Source organism: Pseudorca crassidens, chromosome 20, assembly GCF_039906515.1.
Source record: "Pseudorca crassidens isolate mPseCra1 chromosome 20, mPseCra1.hap1, whole genome shotgun sequence".
Lineage (NCBI taxonomy): Eukaryota > Metazoa > Chordata > Mammalia > Artiodactyla > Delphinidae > Pseudorca > Pseudorca crassidens.
Window position 1 is genome coordinate 36,384,979 of NC_090315.1, and position 18,676 is coordinate 36,403,654.

Here is an 18,676-nt window from a genome sequence, read left to right on the forward strand (position 1 = left end):
TATGATCCATGGGATGCTAATTTGCTGTCATGAGGAAAAAGGGTCCTGTGGTCAAATGACTTTGGGAAACTGTGGCTTCATTCAAATTAAACAGGTTTCCTTTCTGAGGGCTTCTCAGAGTTTTTACTATATGCATTATAGATTTCTAGGGGAGATATATAAGATGCAAAGTTTCCCTGACTTCTGTGTCCATGGAACACTTTTTTTCCCCCAAGAATAATCTCATGAGTCTAATGTTGCTTGGAATAGATCTTTCACATGTTGACCTCTTCCAATATTCTAATTTTACAAATGAGAATACAAAGGCTCTGGTGACTGTCCTAGGTCACAAAACTGGTTAATGCATAACCAGAACTTGAACTCAGGTGTTCTGACAGAAATCTAAGAAGCAAATCCCTTTATTGCTTCCTACTGTGTCCCTAGTACTTAATTTTGTGTCTCCAGTAATTAATATAGTAAGGCACAGTGACTGACTGATGATCGCTAAGTGTTTACATGCATTATTTCATATGGTCTTGATGAAAACTCTAAAGTGTTGGTTCTGGTATTATCCATTTTACAAAATTTGAAGTCAGAAATTGAGAAAAGTCTGGGATTTTACCTTGCTTGTAAGCTTATGAGTTAGCCTGTTACAGTTTTTATGTACTTACAGCAGACATGAGACCCCTGGGTCAGAGACACAGATGATTTAGTACTCACAGCCAAACCAGCTGCCAGGGCAGCATTTCCCCTTGCCCCACGCTCCATGGGGAAAGGTGATGAAGGCTGGAGGTTACCTGCTCATGCAGAGGGGTGCCCCATAGGAGAGGAACCCTGAAATTAGGAAACTGGTGATCTGTCCATCTTCCCCTGTGGAGAGAGAGATTACTTATGAAATGTAAGCAAGTTTCCACTGAGGGAGAGGGAAGGAAAAGTCTTATCTTTATTACCTTGTGATATCTCCAGAGAGATAATCTCCAAATGTCTCATGAGATACATGTCTCTAGCTTCCAAAGCTGTTTGCCATTCAAACATATCTTGCTTAGAAGGCCCAGACCTTGCAGAAAGTGAGAAATCTGAGGAGACTTGTCTCCTAACAAGGATAAGGAAATTGAAGCTTAATATGCAAATTATTTGACCTTGGGCTATTGAAAGCACTAGGAAAATAAATAAATGAATGGATGAATGAACGACCTAGGTGAAGGTTAAGATATAAATGACCACCTTTATATACTTTCCTGAAAATAGATAATGATAGGGAAAAAGGGAGGGATCAAGGTATATGAGTGCCTTGTGATCATGGCAGAAAACCCTCTATCAAAACTGAGTTGAAAATGATTCCTGCCATACTCAACCAGCTGCAATAGCTCTGTGACTCAGTCACGTGACCAACACAGCTTTTGCACAACTATCCTGCACAAAATAGACTGCATTGGTCTTGTAACACAGCTCTATTGTAAACCTGGTCAAAGCCTGAGAGCTCCCATTCTAGCTATAAGGAAGCCCTCCCACGCTGGCCTTATGTTTTCTTTTAAGAGTTTTATGATCTTCGCTCTTCCATTTAGGCCTTTGATCCATTTTGAGTTAATTTTTGTATATGGTATGTGGTAGGGGTCCAGCTTTATTCTTCAGCATGTGGCTATCCAGATGTTCCAGCATCGTTTGCTGAAAAGACTATTCTTTCCCCAGTGAATGGTCTTGGCATCCTTGTTGAAAGAACAGTTGACCATAGATGTATGGATTTATTTCTGGACTCTTAATTCTATTCCGTTAATCTATATGTCTATCTTTATGTCAGTACCTCACTGAAACCATGCAACTCAGATTGGGACTTGAACCCATAGTCTTTTTTTTAAAATTTTATTTATTTTTGGCTGCATTGGGTCTTTGTAGCTATGTGCAGTCTTTCTCTAGTTGCAGTGAGCTGGGGCTACTCTTCATTGCAGTGCATGGGCTTCTCATTGCGGTGGCTTCTCTTGTTGCAGAGCACAGGCTTCAGTAGTTGCAGCACATGGGCTCAGTAGTTGTGGCTCGTGGGCTCTAGAGCGCAGGCTCAGTAGTTGTGGCACACAGGCTTAGTTGCTCCGCGACATGTGGGATCTTCCTGGACCAGGGCTCGAACCCGTGTCCCCTGCATTGGCAGGCAGATTCGTTTTTAAAAAAAATTTAATTTATTTTTTTATACAGCAGGTTCTTATTAGTCATCCATTTTATACACATTTATACATGTCAATCCCAATCTCCCAATTCATCACACCACGCCCGCCACACCTCTTTCCCCCCTTGGTGTCCATATGTCTTTTCTCTACTTCTGTGTCTCAATTTCTGCCCTGCAAACCAGTTCATCTGTACCATTTTTCTAGGTTCCACATATATGCGTTAATATGCGATATTTGTTTTTCTCTTTCTGACTTACTTCACTCTGTATGACAGTCTCTAGATTCATCCACGTCTCTACAAATGACCCAATTTCATTCCTTTTTATGGCTGAGTAATATTCCATTGTATATATGTACCACATCTTCTTTATGCATTCATCTGTCGATGGGCATTTAGGTTGCTTCCATGAGCTGGCTATTGTAAATAGTGCTGCAGTGAACATTGGGGTGCATGTGTCTTTTTGAATTATGGTTTTCTCTGGTTATATGCCCAGTAGTGGGATTGCTGGGTCATATGGTAATTCTATTTTTAGTTTTTTAAGGAACCGCCATACTATTCTCCATAGTGGCTGGCAGGCAGATTCTTAACCACTGAGCCACCAGGGAAGTCCCTGAACCCACAGTCTTTTCACTGAGATCACACACCTGGTCTCAGGACTTAATGAAGCTCAGTTTCTTGATGTCTCATCACAGAAAGAATTCAGTAAGAGACAAAGTGATAGGTAAGAAGTGGATTTATTTAGAGAGAAACACGCTCCACAGACAGAGTGTGGGCCATCACAGAAGGCCAGTGCGGCCCCAGGGTATGGGGTTGTCAGTTCTTTTTTTTAATTAATTAATTAATTTATTTTTGGCTGTGTTGGGTCTTCGTTGCTGCACGCGGGCTTTCTCTAGTTGCAGCGAGCAGGGGCTACTCTTCATTGTGGTGCGTGGGTTTCTCACTGCGGTGACTTCTCTTGTTGCAGAGCATGGGCTCTAGGTGCGCGGGCTCAGTAGTTGTGGCTTGTGGGCTCTAGAGTGCAGGCTCAGTAGTTGTGGCGCACCGGCTTAGTTGCTCTGCGACATGTGGGATCTTCCCGGAGCAGGGCTCGAAGCTGTGTCCCCTGCATTGAGAGGCGGATTCTTAAGCACTGCGCCACCAGGGAAGTCCGGGTTGTCAGTTTTTATAGGGGTGGGTAATTTCATAGGCTAATGAGTGGGAAGAGTATTACAGCTATTTTGGGGAAGGGGTGGAAATTTCCAGAAATTGGGCCACCACCCACTTTTTGACCTTTATGGTAGGTCTTGGAACTGTCATGACACCTGTGTATGTGTCATTTAGCTTGCTGATGTGTTACAATGAGCTAGTAACACATCAGCAAGCTAAATGAGACTCAAGGTCTAGTGGAAGTCGACTGGTCCACCATTTTGGACCTGTTCGGTCTAATCGGTTTATGTCGTGTCCTTGGGCTATGTCATTCTTTTAAAGGTTGTGCCCTGCCCCCTTCCCTCCTGTTTCATTACTGTCTCTATTACTGTGGTTTAGAAGTAAGTTTTGAAATTAAGTGTGAGTCCCTAAAAAGTCCAACTTTGTTCTCTTTCAAGATTGTTTTGGGGATTCTGGGTGCCTTAAATTTCCATATGAATTTTAGGATCAGCTTGTCAACTGCTGCAAAGAAGCCAGCTGAATTTTGGTAGGGCTTGTGTTGAACAACAGGTAGATCAGTTTGGGGAATATTGCTCTCTGAACAATATTGAGTCTCCTAATCCAGGAACATGTGATTTCTTTCTGTTTATTTAGATCTTAAATTTCAACAATGTTTTGCAGTTTTCAGTGTATAGGTGTTGCACTTATTCAGTTAAATTTATTTCTAAGTATTTTATTCTTTTGGATGCTATTACAAGTAGAATTTTTTTCTTAATTTTATTTTTGGATTGTTTACTGCTAGTGTATAGAAATACAACTACTTTTTATATCTTGATCTTGTTTCCTTCAACTTGCTGAACTTGTTTATTAGCTCATAGTTTTTAAGCAGATTCTTTGGGGTTTTCTATATGTAAGATCATGTCATCTGCAAACAGAGATAATTTTACTTCTTTCTTTCTGATCTGGATGTCTTTATTCCTTTTCCTTGCCTAATTGCCCTGGTACGATGTTGTACCTCCAGTACAATGTTGGATATAAGTGGACATTCTTGTCTTGTTCTTGACCTTAGGGGGAAAGCGTTCAGTCTTTCAACATTAAGTATGATATTGGCTATGGGTTTTTCACAGATGTCCTTTATCACGTTGAAGAAGTATGTTCCCTTCTATTCCTGGTTTGTTGAATGTTTTTATCATGAAAGGGTGTTGGATTTTTCAGATGCTTTTTATGTATCTATTGAGATGTTCATGTGGTTTTTGTTTTTATTCTATATATGGTATATAATTTTGACTGGTTTTTGTATCCTAAACTGATCTTATATTCCTGGGATAAATCTCACTTGGTTATAGCATATACAATTATTTTTATATGCTGTTGGATTCACTTTGCTAGTATTTTGTTGAGGATTTTGTGTCCATATTCATAAAAGAGATTGGTCTGTAGTTTTCTTTTTCTGTCATGTCTTTATCTAGCTTTGGAATCACTGCAACAATATTGGTCTTATCCAGTGAGTTAGGAAGTGTTCCCTTCTATTCTATTTTTTAAGAAGAGTTTATTGTTTCTTGAATGTTGCTGACGTCCTTTCTGCCACCGAAGACCCTTTGGGATCTGAAAATATTTCACACCCTTTCCCTTGACTTTGTGGTCTTCTCTAGTAATGGAAAAATATCAGTATTTAAAGTCAGAAGACCTAGAATTGGAGCCCACTTTCACCTTACCTGTTATGTGACCCTGAACAAACTGTTTCAGAGTTAAGATAATCATTACTTATAATCATTATCCTCTTTGTCTCCATCATTTATTGACTATTTATTATGGACTTCATATGCTTTTTATCATCTTAAAATTTTACAACAAACTTGTGGGTCAGCTACTATTAGTGTCCCCATTTTATAGATAAGAAAATGTGGCACAGAGAAGCCAAGCTTCTTGCATTTGTTAGCTTTGGCAAATAGCAGGCCTGGCATTTTAACCCAAGTGGTTAGACTCCAGAGGTCACAGTTTAATAACCACTTGCTAAACTCTTTAGAAGCGCCAGACATTCTGTGTGTATGTATGTGTGTGCATGTGCATGTATGTGTATATGTGCATATGTGTGTATGTGCTTGTGTGAATAAATTCTCCTCTAGTTCTTACAAGCCTATGAGAGAGGCATTATCATCATCACTATAAAGATGAGGCGACTGAAACTCAGGTGTAAAAACTTTCCAAAAGTCATTGGGCTGATACGTTGTATTTAAGGCATTTGAACAAAGAGCTCTATGTCTACAACAGCTAAGCCCTGTCCACTATATGATTCTGATGTTTCTGAACATCAGTTTCCTCATATGCAGATAAATGTAATTAAAATCATTCCTGGCAATGACTGAGAAGAGTATCACATAAGACCATGGTGTGTGAAAGCCCTCCCGAGGGGTACATGTGATCACGGTTGCCGATGCTCACCTTTTGTCTGTGTAGACCACTCAAGAGGCTCCTCTGGCAGGTGCCATCCTGCTGACTCTCAGCTCAAGTCTTGGCTGGACATTAGATTCATTCGTCTAATGTCTTCGGGGTCTCGTACAACATAGGAGGTAATTTGCCTTTGTTAGAAAGATAATTTAGTGATGCATCCACCCTGCAGCACAAGTAGCCCCAGACCTGTGTGTCCCTGAGGGATCCCTTCCTATTTTAGCAAAATATAGTCAACCTGAGGCCCGGGAACGTGTCATCACTGTCTTGCAAACCTAACACAAAATGCATTGAATCAACAGGTCTTAATTCTTCCCACCTCCAAGAGATTCTACTTCTCCCCACAAAACAAAACAAGACAGTAGTTTTTGCCAGCATTGAGATTAATTGGATGATGTAAATTCCAGCTGATAACTATCAAGTTCTTGGATTCTTGACCTGCATTTATATAGATGCTCCCTTTGGGCTAAACAAACAAAGGGCACCATTAGGAAGCAGAATATATTTATTATACTCATTTTTGCCTTGAGAATATATCTCCCCTTGTTTTTTGCTTTTTTTTTGGCTACACCATGCAGCATGTGGGATCCTAGTTCCCCAGCCAGGGATCGAACCTGTGCCCCCTGCAGTGGAAGTGCAGAGTCTTAACCACTTTACCGCCAGGGAGGTCCCATATCTCCCCTTGATTTTGAAAAGACTTACTGAGCATAAAGGTTAGATTAGAGGATGGTTGCCAGCCAGCCTCCAAATGACAGGATTTGCGTGAAAAGAGAGTTTATTCTTTAATTTAACTTAGTTTTTTGGAACAGCGTTATTGATATATCATTCACATACCATATATTCACCCACAAAGTGTACAGTTCGATGATTTTTAATGTATTCACAGAGTTTTATAACCATCACCACAATTGTTACCAAACCAAACTTGGGTCTGCTCAGCTGCACACAGTAAAGCCCATCTACTGACACCGAGTTGTGGTGAAGGAAAGTGCAGCATTTATTGCAGGGCCAACCAAGCAAGGGGTCCAGGCACCTAATGCTCAGAAGGCCCGAACTCCCCAAAGGCTTTCCGGGAAGGATTTTTAAAGATAGAGTGTGGGAGAGGGTTGCAGGGTATGTGATCAGTTCATGGACATTCTTCTGATTGGTTGATGGTGAGGTAACGGGGAGTCAACATCATCAACCTCCTGGTTCCAGCTGGTCTGGGGTCTACGTGCTTGTGGGCAGCACGCAGATAACTTCTCCCACCTGGTGGGGGTTTCAGTATATGCAAAACAGCTCAAAGGATTTGGCTCAGAAGATTATCTATAGCCCTTGAAGAGGAACGGAAGGGCCTTGACTTTGTTTAATGGCTAAACTATTATTATTTTGTCTTGCTTGACTGCTTTCCTTTGTTCCTGCATTTTCTCACTTCTCTGATTAAATTTATTCTTTGGAACTTGGGGAAGCCCTAGGAGGCTAAAGTTTTTCTACAAACAGGAGGCAGGCAGGGGACTTCCCTGGTGGTCCAGTGGCTAAGACTCCACGGTCCCAATGCAGAGGACCTGGGTTCGATCCCTGGTCAGGGAACTAGATCCCACATGCCGCAACTAAAGATCCTGCGTGCCGCAACTAAGACCGTGCCGCAATTAAGATCGAGGGCAGCCAAATAGATAAATATTAAAAAAAAAAAAGAGGCAGGCAGAGCACGTGGTGGGGAGTGGGGGGGAGGGTCTGTCCCAGGAAGGCCCCATAGGGTCCTGCTCCGTTACACAATCAAATTTTGAACATTTTATCATCCCCCAAAGAAACCCTGTGTCCTTTAGCAGCTACCCTCCATTTCTCCTCACTCCTCACAGTAATAGGCAACCATTAATTTACTTCCTGTTTTTATAGATTTGCCTCCTCTGGGCCTTTCATGTAAAAGGAATCATACGATAATAATACGTGGTCTTTTATGACTACACTTTCATCGTGCGTCATGTAAGGTCCTGCTCACAGAGCAACCACAGATATGAGAAAATGTTTATTCTGTGTTCTTAGTGGCTTAAATCATTTGATCCATGTGACCCTGGGCAATCTACCACTGTAGTCGCAAGTTACCACTATTAGGGCTTTGCCAGAGTTGATTAGTTCCAGAATTTCAATCTCACTTCTTTCTCTCTCCAGCCTTTTAGCAATAAAATATCTCCTTTCTACTGATTGAGGCAAAAAAAAAAAAAAAAATCTTGTGTGAATCCAACTGGAGGGAGATAATGTGTGTTGGATTAGATGTTAGCCCTATGCCTTCATACCTGCTCTCATCATGGTCCTCTTGTTCCAGTGTCCATTTTCATGTCAGATGGGGTCTCTGCAGCTTGCTGAGGACATTACATCTCTCCTCTACTCTGAGTGAATGGATGTGATCAAAAGAAAGATCCAGAATTCACACAGATAATCAAGTCAGGGGCCACAGAAAGTCCAGATGATGAAAGGTCTTGACCAGACCCACAGGAACAAAATAGTTTGGCTGCTAATTTATGCAGTGTCTATGAAACGACATCTCGGATATGCAAGGAAAATTCTCATTGCCTAACTCCCCTGATTAAAAATTTTCTCTTGGGGGCTTCCCTGGTGGCGCAGTGGTTGAGAGTCCGCCTGCCGATGCAGGGGACGCGGGTTCGTGCCCCGGTCCGGGAAGATCCCACGTGCCGCGGAGCGGCTGGGCCCGTGAGCCATGGCCGCTGGGCCTGCGCGTCCGGAGCCTGTGCTTCGCAACGGGAGAGGCCGCAACAGTGAGAGGCCCGCGTACCGCAAAAAAAAAAAAAAATTTTCTCTTGGCAAACTCCTGTATCTACCATAGAGGCTTTCATGATCTTGTCCTTGATTGGACACAGTCAGTATTTATTAACCGTATCATGAGCAGCCACATGCACGTGGGACGGTGCTAGGTGTGATGCTGCTCTTCTCCTGATGGGTCTTTCCCCACAATTTTGTCCCCTGAGCCAATCCCTGTGTTCTTTTTCAAACAGGTCACCTGTGTTCTCTGACACCTCCACGTCATTGTAATGCTGTGCACTCCTTCTGCTCTCCTCGACAAAATCTTACTCATCCTTTAAGACCGAGCTCAAGCTCCATCTCTTCTCTGGAATCTTCCCTAGTTCCTTCCACTTTGGGTTTTCTCACCACACTTATGGTAGATTGACAAACAGAGCCACAGTATTTTGTAGCTCCTCCTGTCAAAAGGAAGAGTCTGTTTCCCTATTGCTTGAATCCAAATTGGCCTTATGACATTCTCTGACCAATAGAATGTGGCAGAAATGATGCTATGTGAGTTCCAGAGCCTGGGCCCCTAGATGCCTTAAGACGTCCTCCTTTGCCCTCTTGGAATGCAGCCCTGAGACCACCGAGTAAGGAAGTTCTTTCTAGCCTTCTAGAGGGTGAGAGGCTGTGGAGGAGAACCAAGGTGCCCCTGCCGAGGCCATCTGGCCAGTCCATCCCAGTGGAGCTATAGGAAGATTATAGCCACAGGAGTGAGCCCAGGCGAGCCAGGAGACGTTCCTGTGTGAATTCAGCCAAGATGCAGTATCATGAGCATATAAATGGTGGTTGTTTTAAGCCACAAAACATTGAGGTGGCTTGTTATGCAGCGATAGATACCATAACAACAGGCTATTTTCCGTGGTGTTTATAAAGGTCACATATGTGAAGGAGGTCACAGAGAACTGTATTTGGGAAGGAGCATTGTTCTCAGGGGAGAATCTTCTCTTTCTCCTATTTTCTTTATTCAGTTAATTCTCATTCACTATTTAAGTCTCATATTCTCATTCTCTGGGAATCCTTCTCTGTACTCAGAGACAGGGGCAGGGGCCCCTTGGATGGGCTCCTTTGCACTCTTGTTCTTATTATAGTACATTTCATACTTTATAGTTAAAACTAGATACTCTTTTTTTTTTTTTCTGGTCTGTCTTGTCTGTGAAGCCCCTGTGAGGGCAGAGACAAAGCCTACCTGAAACACCACTGTGCATCTAGAGTTTGTCACAGTACATCACGTATATGGAATGATTTTCTGCTTATGGGTATCACTGGTTCATCAGATATTGATGCCCTTCCCAAGCCACCTATTCCACTGTGGGACAGCACTTGGTGAGACAGTACTCTTCCTTATCATGAGATAAACTCTATCTGTGTGCCTTCTGTTCAGAGGCCTGCATTGATCACCAGAGCCAAAAAACAAATGCCCTGCATATTTGAGTACAGGTGCTATGTCCCCCTTATTAAATCATTTCTTCCTCAGTTCATGGCAGGAGAAACAGCTGAGGACCCCCGGGTATGTCTGGCCTGGAGCCCCTGACCTTCCTGCTCTCTCTTCTCTTATTAACAAAATCAATCCTAAAATGTCATAATAACTTTTGGCATCAAAACCCATTCTTTTTTTTTTTTTTGCGGTACAGGGGCCTCTCACTGTTGTGGCCTCTCCCATTGCGGAGCACAGGCTCCGGACGCACAGGCTCAGCGGCCATGGCTCACAGGCCCAGCCGTTCCGCGGCATGTGGGATCTTCCCGGACCGGGGCATGAACCCGTGTCCCCTGCATTGGCAGGTGGACTCTCAACCACCGCGCCACCAGGGAAGCCCTAAAACCCATTCTTTAGGTTGACAAAACCTATCATAAAATGTCATAACAAGAACTTGGCACCATTGGGAGAGGTCTGACCAAGGCAGAGGAGAGTGTGATAATTACTTTATTCTTTTATTAATATGACTTACGCTTATATCGATTTGCTGATTATAATGGCCCTGTGGCCAGCAGTAGCATAGAAAAGTCTTCTGGGTCAGAGTTACATAACATCTAACCTCAAACTAAGAATGCACAGTTTATGAACATTTTGAGAACAAGTGTGGCATTCTTCATAGAACTTAAATTTTATGTGGTGATAAGGCATTTCAGGTGCTATCGTGGTCACAGAAAACTTTTTCTGCAATACCTGTGAGAATTCTTGTTGACTAGAATTCCACATTCCATTCCATTTAACTACCATTTAACTTCCATTCAGCATTTGGCAAAATTCTTTAATTCTATTGGATTCTATTTGTAAAAAGAAAAAAAACCCAAGTGACACTAAATCTTTTCAGAGAGCCAGATATTCTTGTATTCTTTTCCCCCCACCCAGTATTGTAGGCAAAGCTCCAATAAAGTAGATAAACACTACAGTAAAGTGATAGTAGAAAAAAAGGGGGTTTGAAATCAGACAAATTTGGGTTTGAATCTCTCTTCTACCACTAGGTGGTACACGAACACAGAGACGTGACTAAACCACACTGAAAATCAGTTACCTGAAGTGAAAAAAGGGAGTGAAGTTACTTCACGGTACCAGGGAGTGCTCATCAGACGTCAGAGATTCCCTAGTTTGTGGTTTCCTGCGGGTCCTGGCTCTGCAGAGTGCAACCCACACCGAGGGTGACCTGGTTGACATTGGGGGCTGGTGCATCCTGACACTGAAATTGTTATTTAATGTGCTGCATCTCCAGTGACGTCTATGTTTAAAATAGAAAGGAAGGAACAGATGCAAGAGCCCTCTGAACGTTGAGATTTGGTGGGTCACGGGCCTTTTCTGGGCTTGGACATCTTGGGTGGTGTGTGTGTGTGTGTGTGTGTTTAAAATGGCCACAACTGTATAGAATTGTGACAGGACCTTCTGAGTGAATGAGGGCAGGAGTGTGTATGTACCCGTGGAGGCGTGGAGAGGACTGCCCCCTACCAGATGTTTTCTGAGCCAGCATCCTCTGCTTCCCCCTAAACAGATGGTGAGGCCTCAGGCCCTCTAGGGTTCCTCAAACACGTGTAGTTCCTTGTTGCGGAGACGGTCTAGGCTGGTTGCAACATCTGTGGGCGGATGCTGCCATCTCGTGGTAGCTTCCTAGAATACTCCCTGCAGGATGCTGCAAAGTCTGAGCAGTCCCCATTTTACTTTTGGAAGAGAATTAAGCAATTTTACCAGGAAATAATTTTAAAAAATTATAAATTGGAATAAAAATGGCTGTATTCTGGTGTAAAATATATGTCATTTATTTATTTAAGACCATTTTAGAGTAGTTTTAGGTTCACAGCAACATTGAGTAGCAGGTACATTTTCCCATATCACCCCTGCACCCCCACACACATAGCCTCCTCCATTATCAACATCTGCTACCAGAGTGGTACATTTGTTATAATTGATGAACCTACACTGACTCATTAGAATCATCCAGGGTCCATAGTTTACATCAGGGCTCACTCTTAGAGTTGTACATTTTACAGGTTTGGACAAAGGTATAATGACATATATCCATCATTATGGTATCATACAGAATACCTTCACTGCCCTAAAAATCCTCTGTGCTCTGCCCATTCACCCCAAAACTTTACAAAATGCCAAGCCGCTTAAGGACATCTACACAAACCCCTATTAACCCTTATTCTTGGCTTCAAACTGTGTTTACTTAAGGAAAAAAATAGATTTTAATAATACAGGCATACCTCAGAGAGATTGCAGATCAGGTTCCAGACCATTGCAGTAAAGCGAATATCGGGAGGACCAGAGTGCTGATGTCTGAGGGTAGCAGAAGGTGAAGCTCAAGCAAAAAGCTAATTTGCCCTTCCTTTACATTTTTGTTCAGTTCAGGACCTTAATGGATTGGATGATGCCCACCCCCATTGGAGAGGGCAATATTTTTTATTAATTAATTAATTAGGCTGCTTCCGGTCTTAGTTGCGGCACGCGGGGATCTTCCTTGAGGCATGCGGGACCTTTCGTTGCAGCACACGGCCTCTTCATTGTGGTGCACAGGCTTCTCTCTAGTTGTGGCGTGCAGGTTTTCTCTTCTCTAGTTGTTGAGCGTGGCCTCTTTAGTTTGCGGCTCGCAGGCTCTCTAGTTGAGGCGGGAGAGTTCAGTAGCTGTTGCCGGCCCGGCGGGCTTAGTTGCCTCACAGCATGTGAGATCTTTAGTTCCCTGACCAGGGATGGAACCCGCATCCCCTGAATTGGAAGGCGGACTCTTTACTACTGGACCACCAGGGAAGTCCCTCCTTCTCCTAACTTTAGGTTTAGTTTGTTCTTCTTTTTCTCTTTCCTTGAGGTGTGGTTAGGTTGTTTGTGAGATCCTCCCTCCCTCCCTCCTTCCTTTTCTTCTTCCTTTCTTTTAAATAAGATGACCTTATTTTTTTTTCAAACAAAATAATTTCAAAGGAGATTTGTGCATGGGTTAGTTATCGAGTTAGATTTGCAAAATAACTTCGAGTCTCAGGCCTCCCCAGACCCTTCCTCCCCTCTGCGCTCAGCCCCACGTCTCCGCTCGATGCACCAGACGTTGAGTCGTGTTGGGTCACCCGTCCTTTCAGTTGGACAGTGGTTTATCCCTGGGGTCTCGCAGGTCTCCGGCCTGGCACCAGTCAGGTAAGTCCTGACTAAAGCGGGGTGAGCCCTCAGCTGGGGAGGCGGGTATCACGGCGCTGGGAGGGTACTGGTCCTGAGTACCTGCTTCTCCAGGATGCCATTTCCAGGGCGTTGGACACTAGCAGAACCCCTGGACCCACCGCCTGCCCTGAACGCCCACCGTGGAGCACATGGCCTGTGGCGGCCGGTCCTTCCCTGCAGCTTCCCGGGAGCCCGTGGGCCAGAAGGACGGGACACGATTGTTTCCTGCGGAGAAGGGCAGGGGACATGGAGCCACGCCTGCACTCTGGGCCTGTGGCCTCTGCAGAGGGGTGCGCACCCCCGAACCTGCTCTGGGCGTGCCTGGGGTCAGAGGACATTTCTCCACGAGGCCGGTGGCTCGCTCTGCGTGCGCGTAGGAGGCAGGCGGGGCGGGGCGGGGCGCAGCGGGGGTGGGTGGGTGGGGCGAGGCGGCCGCGTGTGCCCCGTGTGTCGGGCTCAGGCCTGCGCCCTGGTTCCGGTGGCCCATACAGGTCGAGGTCGGTCTTCCGGGCTCCCGCCGGTTGGAGCAGGTGACACAGGGACAGGAGTAGATGCAAAGCAGGACGAGGTCCGAGCCCTATGAGAAACGCAGGCGCTGGGATGGCCTCAGGAGCAGGGCGTGTATCCTGGTCTGCCACCTCCTGCCGGGCCGTCCGAGTGGGTCGTTGAGAACAGGAGAGTCAGGCACACGAGGTGACGAACGCGGTGCTGGCCACGGTCACGATCCCATAAGTGGAACCGATGAGGTTGGGCGGAGAGGAGGCAGAGGAGGGAAGTGTGTCAGGAAAGTCACAAAGACATAAGAGAAGAAAAGGCGGGTGTGGCGGGAACCGAGGTGGAAGGAGACCTTCCAGCCGCCTGATAGGAAAGAGGTTCTCTGAGACGTGTGGGGGACGGCCCACCAGACTGATGGGGACGTAAGCTGCTCCTCGGGCCTGCGGTGCCCAGGGTCCCCACCCACCTCTCAGCTCTGACACCCAGACCACAGCCCGGGCCCCTCCGTGAGCTCTGGCGCCACCAGCCACGCGCCCCTTTACCGCCCCCCACCCCGCCCTACACAGTCAGTATCTGACGCCGCTGGTCTGCGTTGGCTTCGCGGCCCTGACCCCCGTGTGGGTCCTCGTCGCCAAGCAGAACCTGCCCGTCGTGAAGAGCCTGAAGTTCAGGTGGGAAAGTTCTGAGGATGGTCGTCAGCAGGTGCGCGCGCGGGCGCAAGGGTGTGGCGACGCCTCTGGGTCCGGGTGGGGTGAGCAGTGGACGCGGCGTCTTCGCTATGCTCGCGGCGCCTTCGCCATGCTCTTTGCTCTTCCCCCCAGAACCCCGGACCTCGTATATTCCGAGGGGCAGCGCTGTTTATGGCGGCCACAGCACCGGGGGCCTGAGGAGCAGAGCCTGGTGACAGCGGACGAGCACCGGCCGCGGCCTCAGCCCTGGCGCCCGGGGCCCTGCTCTCCTGCTGCTGACGCCCTTGCCGGCCTGGCCTCGCTTAGCTGGCCTCAAGGCGACGGCACTGTGGACTCCGTGTTTCCGCAGCACGGCCGCTGGTGGGACCTGCAATGCTGAGGGATTAGTGCCCCAGGGCCCTGGGGCCTCCAGCCGAGCCCAGGCTTTCTGCCCTCCAGACCCATCCTTGGGGCCCCTTTCTGCTCGTGGACGCTGACGGGGGCCACCCCAGTCCCTTATGATGTGCTTTCCCGACTGACTCTTGGGGAGGGGAGGCTGTGGTCGAGGTGTCTTTGCTTCTAGAAGCTCCTGGGCTCCAGGCCTTTGCTAAACCACAGGGGCTGGTGGGGCCAGGTTCTGGGGTGGCGGCTTCTGGGAACGGGGTAGAGGGGCGGGAGACGTTGTGTAGGTTCGGCGTTCTGCTGAAGAGCAGCTCGCAGGCCATCACTCGGCAGAGCCCAGCCAGCTAAGTGGCCTCAGAAAGGGTTCGTTGGGTTTTCAGTGGGCTGACATCATCAGATGGGCTTTTTGGAACAGGTTAGACTCAGAACAGAGGGGAAAATGCATGTGTGGGGTGCAGAGGGCACTGGGGAGACCAGCTGGGCCAGGGAGCCGGGAAAGCGCTCGGCTGATTGGCGGTCTGCGTGGGGAAGATTGGCAAGCGTCTACTCTAATCGTTTGCTGTCTCTCCCCAGTTTCGGAGGGCTCATCTTCAACAAGACCATATCCAAGCAGCAGTTCAAAGGCATGGACGTATTTAACCCATCGTATGTGGTAGGTACTGGCAATCCTGTCACCGGGACTTCCGGGTGGTGGGGCTGGACAGCAGCGACTTCGGAGGTCTGGCGTCGCCACCTGGAGGCAGCTGGGAAGTCGAGCTGTGGTCGGGCTTCTGCAGACAACCTGGGAGAAAGCCCTGCCCGCTGCTCCTCCAGCTCACAGCTGCCCCCACAGGCACCCAGGACCAGAGCTGATGCCACGCCTTGAAGGGTTTAACCTGGGATCTGCTGGCATCTGAGGCTGAATGTGGCTTCAGAACCAGGGTGTTGGCCTCTTGTGGCTTTTCTTGTATTTTAATTTAGATTCATTGATGACACTTAAAACTCAGACATTTACATCTAAAAATCTGGATTCCGGTCTTAAAAAGCAAGGCTGTGACAATACTGGTTCATGTCAGGGTGGGCAGGAAATCAGCTGCCACCAGGATGGGCCTTTCTGTCTAGTTTGCCTCAATCCCTTCCATCCTGTGTTGTCTCCTCCCCAACTCTCCACTGGTTCACCTTCTAAGCTTAAACCCTGTGGGCATTTGTGGTAAGGACCCCTCCTTTAACCAAAGCTTGGCTTGTGTCCAGTTTCTGGTAAGGCTCTGTAAGTGGGACCGGCCGGTCGGGGAGGAACCAATGTGACAACCCACTGCCCATGCCCTGGCCTTCTGGCCCTGTGTGTCAATGGGGCACCCAGCAGGTCTGCACCCAGGCAGAGTCCAGAGGGCCTTTCCCATCACAAGGGCTGGCCACTGCAGGGAGGACGGCAGCAGCTAGGGCAGGCCCAGGGGGCCACAGGTCTGGAGAGAGTCCCCTGGGGGTCCCCTGCTCAGCTGTCTGTAGAGGCTGAGTGAGCAACGTGAATGAGTTACACAGGGGAGATGAGCTGAGTGGTGGGGAGCGGTGGGGAACCGGGCAAAGTGCATGGGTGAACAGCATGGTGCCCAGCCAGTTGCTGGGAACAGAGGTCCAGAGTTGCCAGAGAATATAGATATCTAGTTGTTACAGCACTGTTTGTTGATAAGGCTATACTATCTGCATTGTATATGTGCCTTTGTAAAAAAATCAGCTGTTCATATATGTGTAGTTCTTTTTTTCTGGACTTGCTATTTATATTTGCCTGTTTTTATGGCAATGCCATGCTGATTTGATTACTCCAGTTTTAAAAAAAGCCTTAAAATCAGGTATGTTAGTCCTTCAACTTTGTTCTTCTTTTTCTAAGTTATGTTGGTTATTCTAGGTTCTTTACATTTTCATATGAATTCTAGAGTTACCTTCTCAATTTCTACAAAAATACCTGCTAGGATTTTGATTGAGATTGCTTTGTATCTACAGATCAGTTTGGAGGAGAATTGACATCTTAACAACATTGAGTCTTCTGACCCGTGACCAAGGTATAGCTGTCCATTTATTTAATTCTTCCTTAATTTCTCTCAGCAGTATTTCATTGTTTTCACTGAATGGGTCTTTCCCATCTTTTTTTTGATTTATCCCTAAGTATTTAATATTTTTAAATACTGTTTTAAATAATAGTTTAAAAAATTTAATTTCCAATTGTAGATAGCATATACAAATATAATTGATTTTTTAATATTGATCTTGAATCTTTACAACTTTCCTATACTCATCTATTCGTTCTGTAATTTTTTGGTTGAGTTCATCTCTTTTTCCACATAGGTTATCATGTCATCTGTGAATAAATGTTCACATTTTCCTTCTTCCTTTACAATCTGGATACTGTTTATTTCTTTTCTTGCTTGAATGTACTGTCTAGAACTTCCAGTACAATGTTCAATAGAAGTAATGAAAGTGGAAATTCTTGACTTGTTCTTGATCTTAGGGGGAAAATATATATTTTTAAAAATTAATTAATTAATTTTTGGCTGCATTGGGTCTTCGTTGCTGTGCTCGGGCTTTCTCTAGTTGCGGCGAGCTGGGGCTACTCTTTGTTGCGGTGTGTGGGCTTCTCATTGCGGTGGCTTCTCTTGTTGCAGGGCACGGGCTCTAGGTGCACGGGCTTCAGTAGTTGTGGCACGTGGACTCAGTAGTTGTGGCTTGAGGGCTCTAGAGTGCAGGCTCAGTAGTTGTGGCACACGGGCTTAGTTGCTCCGCGGCATGTGGGATCTTCCCGGACCGGGGCACGAACCCGTGTCCCCTGCATCGGCAGGCGGACTCTCAACCACTGCACCACCAGGGAAGCCCTGGCAGGCGGATTCGTAACCACTGCCCTACCAGGGAAGTCCCAGAGGGAGAATATTCACGTCTTTCACCATTAAGTATGATGTTAACTGTGGGTGTTTTTTGGATGACTTTTCTCAGATTGGAGAAGTTCTTGTCTATTTCTTGTTTCCTGAGGGTTTTTATCAGGAATGGATGTTGGATTTTGGGAAATGCTTTTACTGTATCTATTAAGATTATCATGTTTTTTTGGTCTTTAGTTAGTTAACATAGTAAATTACCTTGATTGAATTTTGAATGTTAAACTAACCCTGCATTTCTTGGAAAAATCCCACTTGGTCCTGATATATTATCCATTTAATATATTGTTGGTTTTGATTTGCTAAAATTTTCTTTAGAATTTTTCCATCAATGTTCAAGAGAAATATTGGTCTATTTTTTTTCTTGTAATGTCTTTTTCTGATTTTAGTGTCAGGGTACTGCTGGCCTCAGAATAAGTTGGGAAGTATTCCCTTCTCCTTAATTTTTGGAGGAGTTTGTATTGAATTGGCATTACTTCTTCTTTAAACATTTGGTAGAATGCACTGTGAAGCCATCTGGCCCTGGTGTTTTCTTAATGGGGTGTTTTAAATTATAATTTCAATTCCTTTCCTTGATAGGTATTTTCAGGTTACCTAATTTTTCTTTAATGAGCTTTGGTCATTTGTGTCTTCTAAGGAATTTGTCCATTTCATCTAAGTTTCTGTATTTATTGTTATGAAGTTGTTCATTATATTTGCTTTTTATCCTTTAATGTCTGTAGAAATTTAAATGCTGTAATTCTTGGGACTTCCCTGGTTGCGTAGTGGTTAAGAATCCGCCTGCCAATGCAGGGGACACGGGTTCGAGCCCTGGTCTGGGAAGATCCCACATGCTGTGGAGCAACTAAGCCCGTGCGCCACAACTACTGAGCCTGTGCTCTAGAGCCCGCGAGCCACAACTACGGAAGTCCGTGAGCCACAGCTACAAAAGCCTGCGTGCCTAGAGCCCGTGCTCCGCAACAAGAGAAACCACTGCAATGAGTAGACCCGGCTCACCGCAACTAGAGAAAGCCTGCGCAGAGCAACGAAGACCCAATGCAGCCAAAAGTAAATTAAAAAAAAAAAATGCTGAAACAGTTTCATTC

General features: G+C 45.8%; 1 long non-coding RNA gene across 1 annotated transcript in view; it reads left to right on the plus strand.

The window, feature by feature from the left end:
• Positions 1 to 15,265: 15,265 nt before the first annotated feature.
• The window catches only part of LOC137215724 (uncharacterized), a 117,424-nt gene continuing 114,013 nt past the window's right edge, over positions 15,266 to 18,676 (plus strand). The window contains exons 1-2 of the long non-coding RNA XR_010939389.1: positions 15,266 to 15,343; positions 16,669 to 16,727. This is a non-coding gene — a long non-coding RNA (uncharacterized lncRNA). The remainder of the gene's footprint in view (positions 15,344 to 16,668; positions 16,728 to 18,676) is intronic.